An 11,038-nucleotide genomic window follows, 5' to 3' on the forward strand; every position below is an offset into this window, starting at 1 on the left:
TTTCATTCATGAAACTTAAAGTGGCCTTAGACAGATCAGAGACTAAATTTGCTAAATTAGAGGGGCTCTGCTCAGAATTCTCTGTCTGTTGCTGAGAAGATGATGAAAAAGGCTTGTTATTGCTGAGCCTGTTTCTTCCACCATTATTAAAGCCTTGTTGATGCTTTTGTTGATCCTTCCATGAGAAATTTAGATGATTTCACCATGACGAATTATAGGTGTTTTCATAAGGTTCACCCATGTAATTAACCTCTGCCATTGCAGGGTTCTCATGATCATAAGCTTCTTCAGAGGCTGCCTCTTTAGTACTGTTGGATGCATTTTGCCATCCATTCAGACTTTGAGAAATCATGTTGACTTGCTGAGTCAACACTTTGTTCTGAGCTAATATGGCATTCAGAGCATCAATTTCAAGAACTCCCTTCTTTTGAGGCGTCCCACTATTCACGGAATTCCTCTCAGAAGTGTACATGAATTGGTTATTTGCAACCATGTCAATAAGTTCTTGAGCTTCTGCAGGCGTTTTCTTTAGGTGAATGGATCCACCTGTAGAATGGTCCAATGACATTTTGGAAAACTTAGATAGACCATAATAGAATATATCTAATATGGTCCATTCTGAAAACATGTCAGAAGGACACTTTTTGGTCAGCTGCTTGTATCTTTCTCAAGCTTCATAGAGGGATTCACCATCTTTTTGTTTGAATGTCTGAACATCCAACCTAAGCTTTCTCAGCTTTTGAGGAGGAAAGAATTTAGCCAAGAAGGCCGTGACCAGCTTATCCCATGAGCCCAGGCTATCCTTAGGTTGTGAATCCAACCATGTTCTAGCTCTGTCTCTTACAGCAAAAGGGAAAAGTATGAGCCTGTAGACTTCAAGATCTACTCCATTCGTCTTTATAATCTCACAGATCTGCAAGAACTTAGTTAAAAACTGATAGGGATCTTCTGATGAAAGTCCATGAAACTTGCAGTTTTGTTGCATTAGAGCAACTAGCTGAGGTTTCAGCTCAAAGTTATTTGTCCCAATGGTGGGAATTGAGATGCTTCTTCCATCGAACTTGGAAGTAGGTGTAGTATAATCACCAAGCATCCTCCTTGCATTATTGTTGTTAGGTTCGGCTGCCATCTCCTTTTCTTGTTCAAAAATTTCAGCAAGGTTGTCTCTGGATTGTTGTAATTTAGCTTCTCTTAATTTCCTCTTCAGAGTCCTTTCAGGTTCTGGATCAGCTTCAACAAGAATGCCTTTTTCCTTGTTCCTGCTCATATGAAAGAGAAGAGAAGAAGAGAAGAAGAGAAGAAGAATCTTCTATGTCACAGTAAAGAGGTTCTTTATTGTTAGTAGAAGAAGAAAGGGAATAAAGAAAGGAGAATCCAAACAGAAGGGTGAGGATAGGGGTAGTGATTTGAGATGAAGAGAGGTGAAGAGAAGTGTTAGTAAATAAATAAATAATTAGAAGAAGATGAGAGAGAGAGAGAGAGAGAGAGAGAATTCGAAAATTAATTTTGAAAAGCAGTTAATGATTTTCGAAAATTAAAGGTGAGATAGAATTAAAATTAAAATTTAAAACAATTAGTTAATTTAAAAAGAATTTTGAAAAAGGGATGAGATATTTTCGACAAGTAGAGAGGAAAAAGTAGTTAGGTGATTTTGAAAAAGATAAGAAACAAACAAAAAGTTAATTAGTTAGTTGAAAAAGATATTAAAATCAAATTTGAAAAGATAAGAATATATGAAGTTAGATAAGATATTTTGAAATCAAATTTTTTTTTGAAAAAGATATGATAAAAAGATATGATAAAAAGATATGGTTGAAAAAGATTTAATTTTTTAAAATTAAAATTAATTACTTAACTAACAAGAAACTAAAAAGATAAGATTCTAAAATTTAAAGATTGAACCTTTCTTAACAAGAAAGTAACAAACTTCAAATATTTGAATCAATCATATTAATTGTTAGCATAATTTTCAAAAATAAAGATAAAATTAAGAAAAAGATTTTTGAAAAATATTTTAAAGAATTTTCGAAAATTAATAAGAAAAATGAAAAAGATTTAATTTTTGAAAAAGTTTTAAAAAGATAAGATTTTTAAAATTGAAAATTTGACTTGAATTATAAGAAACAATTAATTTTAAAAATTTTTAACTTGGTCAACTCAAATTTTCGAAATTTTTGAGAAAATTAAGGAAAATATATTTTTATTTTTAAATTTTTAATGAAGAGAGAGAAAAACACAAATATGACCCAAAACATGAAAATTTTGGATCAAAACCAAGATGCATGCAAGAACACTATGAATGTCAAGATAAACACCAAGAACACTTTGAAGATCATGATGAACATCAAGAACATATTTTTGAAAAATTTTTGATGTAAAGAAAACATGCAAGACATCAAACTTAGAAATCTTTAATGCTTGGACTCTAACAAACGAAAAATGCATATGATAAACAACAAAAAATACAAAACAAGAAAACATCAAGATCAAACAAGAAGACTTACCAAGAACAACTTGAAGATCATGAAGAACACCATGAATGCATGAATTTTTCGAAAAAAAATGCAAGAACAATATGAATATGCAATTGACACCAAAGTTAAAAATTGACTCAAGACTCAAACAAGAAACACAATATATTTTTGGATTTTATGATTTTATTAATTTTTTTGGATTTTCTTTTAATTTTTTTCGAAAAACATATAGGAAAAATAAAGTAATGAATCCAAAGTCCTCAATCAAAATCCTGTGAATTAGCCATGGCTTAATAGCCAACCAAGCTAAAACATGTAATATGAAACTCTAGGATTCATTCTTGAAAACTCTGAAAATTTTCGAAAATAGGTGAGAAATTTTGAAAAATATTTTTGGAAACTTTTTGAAAAGAAAATAAAAAAGAAAATTACCTAATCTGAGCAACAAGATGAACCGTCAGTTGTCCAAACTCGAACAATCTCCGGCAACGGCGCCAAAAACTTGGTGCACGAAATTGTGATTCGTACTTTTATTGTTATATGGAATTAATTCCCCGATAATGGCTCCAAAAACTTGGTGCTCAATATCATGGTGTCTAAACTTTAATTCACAACTTTGCATAACTAACCAGAAAGTGCACTGGGTCATCCAAGTAATACCTTACGTGAGTAAGGGTCGATCCAACGGAGATTGTTAGTATGAAGCAATCTATGGTCATCTTGTAGATCTCAGTCAGGCTGATTCAAATGTGATTGGATTAGATAATTAAAAGATAAATAAAATAAACAGGAAATAAAGATAAAGTTACTCATGTAATCCAATGGTGGGAATTTCAGATAGGTGCATGGAGATGCTGTGTTCCTTCTGAATCTCTGCTTTCCTACTACTTTTATCCAATTTTATCACTCCCTTCTATGGCAAGATGTATGTAGGGCATCACCATTGTCAATGACTACATCCCATCCTCTCAGTGAAAAAGGTCCAAATACTCTGTCACAGCATGGCTAATCATCTGTCGGTTCTCAATCAGGTTGGAATAGAATCCAGGGATTCTTTTGCGTCTATCACTAACGCCCAGCCTTCAGGAGTTTGAAGCTCGTCACAGTCATTCAATCTCGAAATCCTACTCAGAGTACCACAGACAAGGTTAGACTTTCCGGATTCCCATGAATGCCGCCATCAATTCTAGCTTATACCACGAAGATTCTGATTAAGGAATCCAAGAGATATGCGCCTAGTCTAAGGTAGAACGAAAGTGGTTGTCAGTCACGTGCGTTCATAGGTGAGAATGATGATGAGTGTCATGGATCATCACATTTATCAAGTTGAAGTGCAACGAATGTCTTAGAAAAGGAATAAATCGAATTGGAAAGAAAATAGCAATAATTGCATTAAAACTTGAGGTACAGCAGAGCTCCACACCCTGAATCTATGGTGTATAGAAACTCCACCATTGAAAATATATAAGTGAAAGGTCCAGGCATGGCCGAGAGGCCAGCCCCCAAGGTCTAAGAACTAAACGTTCAAAGATGAATAATACACTAGTAAAAGGTTCTATTTATACTAAACTAGTTACTAGGGTTTACAGGAGTGAGTAATTGATGCATAAATCCACCTCCAGGGCCCACTTGGTGTATGTTTGGGCTGAGCTTGATCTATCCACGAGCTGAGGCTTCTCTTGGAGTTGAACGCCAAGTTGTAACGTGTTTTGGGCGTTCAACTCTGTTTCATGACGTGTTTCTGGCGTTTGACTCCAGAATGCAGCATGGAACTGGCATTGAGCGCCAGTTTACGTCATCAAATCTCAAATAAAGTATGGACTATTATATATTGCAGGAAATCTCTGGATGTCTACTTTCCAACGCCGTTGAAAGCGCGCCGTTTTGAGTTTTGTAGCTTCAGAAAATCCATTTCGAGTGCAGGGAGGTCAGATTCCAACAGCATCAGTAGTCCTTTGTCAGCCTCCTATCAGAGTTTTGCTCAGGTCCCTCAATTTCAGCCAGAAAATACCTGAAATCATAGAAAAATAACAAACTCATAGTAAAGTCCAGAAATGTGAATTTAGCATAAAAACTAATGAAAACATCCCTAAAAGTAACTAGATCATACTAAAAACTACCTAAAAATAATGCCAAAAAGCGTATAAATTATCCGCTCATCAGAGGTATTCGTGACTAAATTTTCTTCTTAGCTCAATTGTGCCATCCTTTTTGAATTACTGTGCAACTAAATAGTTTGGAATATTTGCTACTGATTTGATATTGTATATGTCAATACTACTATTTCTTATTTTGATCTTGAGGTGGTTTATGATCTTAATGATGAATGCAAGAGGGATTTGCTAGAAAAAAGTAGATAACCATCATACACTACTACTAAGTTATATGTTATATTTTTAATAGTTTGTTTCATTTTTGCTAGGTTGAGACTAGAGTGCAGAACTCTTGAGGAAGTCAAAGAAGTATTACATTATTTTTCCAAACGAACGCCTCTTTGACCCAAATAATGTTAAAGAAGTAAGAGAAGAGTATTACATATGGTTTCAGCTCCACCAAATGCTGAGAGAAGTTATGCATATACTCAATGAAAAATTTGAAATTGAGGTATTCGTGACTAAATTTTCATTTTAGCTCAATTGTGCGATCCTTTTTAAATTACTGTGCAACTAAATGGTTTGGAATATTTACTACTGATTTGATATTGTATATGTGAATACTACTATTTTTTATTTTGATCTTGAGGTGGGTTATGATCTTAATGATGAATGCAAGAGGGCTTTGTTGGAAAAAGTAGATAACCATCATACACTACTACTAAGTTATATCTTATATTTTTGATAGCTTGTTTCATTTTTACCAGGTTGAGACCAGAGTACAGAACTCTTGAGGAAGTCAGAGAAATATTACTTTATTTTTCCAATTAAATGCCTCTTTGATGCAGATAATGTTAAAAAGTAAGAGAAGAGTATTACATATGGTTTTAGCTCAACCAAATGCTGAGAGAAGTTGTGCAGATACTCAATGAAAAATTTGAGATTGAGGTATTTGTGATTAAATTTTCTTTTTAGTTCAATTGTGTCATTATTGTGCAACTAAATAGTTTGGAATATTTGCTACTGATTTGATATTGTATATGTGAATACTACTATTTCTTATTTTGATTTTGAGGTGGGTTATGATCTTAATGATAAATACAAGAGGGTTTTGCTGGAAAAAGTAGATAACCATCATACACTACTACTAAGTTATATATTATATATTGAAAAGAAAACGATTTCCAGAGTAGAATATGTGTATCACATTATTCTCTTATAGTAATGTATGCGTCTTCAATTATAACTTATGCTTTATGCTTTGTGATGATTATTTATTATATCTTATGATATAATTAGTGAGTTATCCATCCATCCATACTAACTGGAATTCATGTATTCGGATCTCGACGGCACGAAAGATTCAACGACTGTCAACGGGAGCCGTTCGACGAGGTCGTTCCGGTCTTTTTTCAGGTCGCACAAGAACTATAGGTCGCACAAGAGGTCATTTCCCTTTTTTCCCAATGTTTGTGACTTTCTGTGATTTTTTATTTTTTTTATAGTTCGTTTGATTTTTAAGTTTGGTGGGGGGGGGTTGTTGTGTTATTTTTCTCCCTTGGTGTGATTATCATTTCTTCTTAATGTAGTTTGATTTGATATTTGAGATTGGCTATGATTAATGTGATAGTGTTGAGTTTATTCAATTAAAAGTTTATTTAGAAGATGGATTTTATTTTAAATCACTATTTTTTATAATCACTATTTTGAATCTCTATGTTTTATAATAAATTCTATTCTATTTTTTCTGTTTGGAAAATTCATGGGTTTTTTATTTTGGTTAATTTTGAGTTTTATAATTTTCTGTGTAGTTTTTTAATAGTTTGTTTCATTTTTACCAGGTAGAGACTAGAATGCAGAACTCTTGAGGAAGTCAAAGAAGTATTACTTTATTTTTCCAAACGAATGCCTCTTTGATGCAGATAATGTTAAAGAAGTTAGAGAAGAGTATTACATATGGTTTCAGCTCCACCAAATGCTGATAGAAGTTGTGCAGATACTCAATAGAAAATTTGAGATTGAGGTATTTGTGACTAAATTTTCTTTTTAGTTCAATTGTGCCATCCTTTTTGAATTATTGTGCAACTAAATGGTTTGGAATATTTGCTATTGACTTGATATTGTATATGTGAATACTACTATTTCTTATTTTGATTTTGAGGTGGGTTATGATCTTAATGATAAATGCAAAAGGGCTTTATATATGTGAATACTCCTATGGTTTGGATTTTTTACAATTGTGGTTTTTATTTTTTTTAGTGGGTATTTGGTTCTTTCCGCGTGGATCGTTTTGGGTAGCTGGAAGAATGGGTCTTGCAAGAAATTACTTGAATTTTATTTTTGAATTTACTACTGTGTAATTGTGTTTACTTTATTTTATTTCCTCTTAAATTTTGTCAGTCTGTTTTTTATTATTTATTATTTTATATCAGTTAAGTGTTTTGTATCCTTTATTATTTTAATTGGTGGATTGGGAGGTTGAACAGGGATAGGATAAGAAAAAGTATTTGAAAGTCAATGTTGTTAGCTTGCCACTGTTCATCACGTATGGTGTTGTTATGCTAATGTATATATTTTGGTATCTTTATTTTTTGTTGTGACTGAGGTGTCTCGTGGACGAACAGATTCGCTGCACTGCCTACAACCTTGCTCACCTTCTTAGAGAATCCCTCTTTTGGCTGTTATACTTTCTCCCATATCTCTGTGATCTGCTTTGGTCCAAATCGTCGCGGTTGTAGTGCTGTCTCAAATGGATAAGGTGATGTGTTTTCCATGTGTTCTTTGATAATTTTGGGTAGATTATTGATATTTTTGGGTAGAAAACTGATATTTATAGTTGTTGGTTACAGAAATTGGGTATTGCTTACGTAGGTTATTGAGCAACTTCATCTCGAATCGGTCCTCAAAATCTCTATTAGTGGCTAAGTATTGGGTGGACATCCATTAGCTGCTGGGTTCGGAGAAAAATTCCTTCTAGCACCAAGTTAAGTTAGATAATTTTTCTTCATATCTATTTTTAGGAAAATTGTTCAAACTTTGATACAATGAAAGAATCTTGTGTTATTCTTGCTCACTGTTCAAACACATTATGTCTTGATGATTGTTGGAGTTTCCACATTTTATTTGTATTTTAATTTCAATTGATTTTCTTATTCGTATTTTTGGCGTTACTTTTAGTATGAAATTCATGCCCTTTTTTCGATTTTCGGATTTTTTGTCATAACAAATATATCCACACTTTTTCTTTCAATCCAAATCATCCCTAATATACCAAGTGTCCATTTTGAGCTCCTGGCACTCTGAATATAATATATGATGTGAGTGCCTGTGTGTATATATTTGGCTAAGTAACAGAGGATGACAACAGTACCATGTCTTTTCTGAACCAAATAGGATATGAGATTAATTAACAAGATCCAAGCCACTTGTTGCATCATACTATTTCATTAACAATAGTTAGTTGTATCACCTTGTAGAAAAGATTAGTCTATCTTCTTGTTCGGGGAAACAGAATTGCAGTGTTATTATTTACAACCAAGATATTTAAATCACTTTCTTCAGAAAATGAACACTGCAGACTTATAAGTATTATACATAAACTACAATACAAAAGAAAAATAAGTACTTTGAAAAAAAAGGGGAAAGACATTTGCACACAACAGATAATGCTGAAATATTAAAACGGGCCTGCTACACAAACAAGTTTACAAGCTTACAAGTTGGCCCAGCCCAAATAGAACTCACGCGCATGAAGAGAGATAACATGGCACATCAAAATCACGCGCTCAACACTCAAACGGTTACGTATGGCAGACTCTTCCACTTCTTCCACTTCTTCCGCTTCTCAAAGCGCTTTGAAAACAAGGAAACCCTCCCATTTTCGAGCGAAAATCAAAGTTCAAAATATACAAATCATTGTTCGAAACCTCCATCAAAACACCATCAAACTCTCCGTGAAAAATCTGAAGAGAAAACAAAGCAACAATACTCAACATAAGTTCATTAAGATTCCTGTGTATTTTACTTTTCTTCTACGTCGTTCTTCTAGGGTTTACTATTATTCTTGCTTTTTTGTTACACTGTTCTAAGTTCAACGTCGCTCTTCTAAGTTCTACGTCGTTCTACGTTGTTGTTCTAAGTTCTCCTGCTATTATTATTGATTTTTGGGGGTTTATTCCGTAGATTGGGGGGTGTATACTGCTTAACCTTGTAATGTGGCTTGATATTGAAGAATGATTGAGTGATATCTGACTAATATCTATATGGATGTATCTGAATAATATCTATGGGTGTATCTCACTGTTATCAATGGGTGTATCTTGCTGATATCTTTGGGCGTATCTGACTCATATATATGGGTGTATCTTACTATTATCAATGGGTGTATCTTATTGTTATTAATGGGTGTATCTGACTCATATATATGGGTGTATCTTACTGATATCTTTGGGTGTATTTTTCGTTTCAGATAAAATGGCAGCAAAAAACCAAACAAAAGACCTTAAGTGTGCCACACATCTCCTGAGTGATAAGTTCAGAAATATGACTGAAGAGAAGAAGGCGATTGTGAGGGATCTCGGATTCGGTGGGTTGATGCACATCCCACCACTAAGGGTGGATCACCAACTCTTAAGGGAGCTGGCAAACAACTTCAAACTTGGGGAGAACAAACTGAAGACAGGATATGGTTCTTTCCAAATAACACCAAAAAAAATAGGTCATGCACTTGGCATCAATGCAACAGGTAACTAGCTTAAAATTATAGGTGTATATTAAGTTGTTGCTTGGGTGTATTTAAGTTGATGCTTGGGTGTATTTGAACCGACTTGGATACTTTGTTGTCTTCCTTTTTTTAGGAGATCTATTTCTTGAGAAGGTTGAGTATAAGAAACTTTCTGATGATGACAAAATAATTTATAGAAGATTCCAGGGTAAGACCCTCAAAAGTCTTACCGATGAAATGATGGAAATAGACGTTGGCAACGAAGAGGAATGCCTGATGTTCAAGAGGATATTCATCCTCTACATACAGATGGCGTTCCTTTTGCCAACAACGATAAACAAAATATCGCCCGTGCACCTGGCCCCAATTTTTAAGATAGACGGCATATCAGAGAGAAACTGGGGGGGGCATGTTTTGACCTTCATGGTCAAGGGCATCACAGACTACCAGGAGAAGAAGAAGAAGGCAATTAATGGCTGCCTCTTCGCACTGATGATAATCTACTTTCATCTTTCAACAAACAAAGGCAAGAACAGGGCTGAAAGACCACCAAAGCCCTGGATTGCCAACTGGACTAAGGAGCAGTTGGTGGAAAGAATGACTGCAGAAAGAGAGGAAATTTTGGTAAGTAAACATAATAAGTTGGGTGTATTTTATTTACCTGAATGCTGATAACTAAAATATCTCATGTTTCAGGGGATTGTGAAGATGGCAGAGACAAGAGAAAAAATGAAAAAAAAAGAAATAAAAAAGAAAAAAAACAAGAAATAAAAAAAACAAAAAAAAGGAAGGCGAGTCCAACATCGTCTTCGGAGATAGAAACTACTGACAGTGACACTTCTACCTCTGAGTCTGAGGCTCAAGAAGACTCAGAGGATTCAGGAAGAAAACACCCCAGCAAAAAGGGGAAAAAGTAAGTACCATACTTGGGTGTAATTTCTTTTTCGAGTTGGGTGTATTTTGTTTGATAACGTTGGGTGTATGTAGTTTATTAAGCAAGGTGTGTTTCGTTTGTTGCGTTGGGTGTATATTGTATATTCAGTTGGGTGTATCTCGTGAATTCATTTGGGTGTATTTTTAGTATGTTCTAAATGACAATTGTTTGCCTTCCAGAATGGACTCCAGAAAAAGAAAGCAGAGGCAAGAGGAGTCAGATTCTGATTCAGAATCTGAATATGAACCAAGTGATGAGTAATGTCCTGAAATTATTACTCCTTTCTTTTGGCTTCATTACAAAGATTTCGTGTATTAACTGAAGTGTCTATTATTAACTTATAGGAGCGAAGAATCATCACCTGCGGAAAAGGAGAAGAAAAAGAAAAAAACAAAAACAACACCAAAAAGTAAGCACTTCTTTGGATAATATTCTGTGATAAAATTAATTTTTTATTTCTGATTGGTACTCTTTTTTTTCCACCCAGAACACAAGAAAAAAAGAAAAAAGTTGTTGTGGAGGATTCACCTCCTGAAGAAGATCAATACTTTGACGGGTACAGTACCTCGTAAGCTATATTACGGTCTATCATCGTAATTATTTTTGCTAACATCTTATTTTATGAATGTAGTGAGAGATATGAAATATCAAGTGATGAACTCGATGAATTGCTAAGGGAAAACGTTGATAAATCTGCTGCAGAGGGGTATGTCTTGCTGGGCTGTGTATTTGAGATTTTGGTGTGTTTTGTTTGGTAATAATTGTATCTTGTTTCGCAGGGAGAACCAAGCTGACCTGCGATCGACAGAAGGTC

This window comes from Arachis duranensis, chromosome 1 (assembly GCF_000817695.3).
Source record: "Arachis duranensis cultivar V14167 chromosome 1, aradu.V14167.gnm2.J7QH, whole genome shotgun sequence".
Taxonomy (NCBI): Eukaryota; Viridiplantae; Streptophyta; class Magnoliopsida; order Fabales; family Fabaceae; genus Arachis; species Arachis duranensis.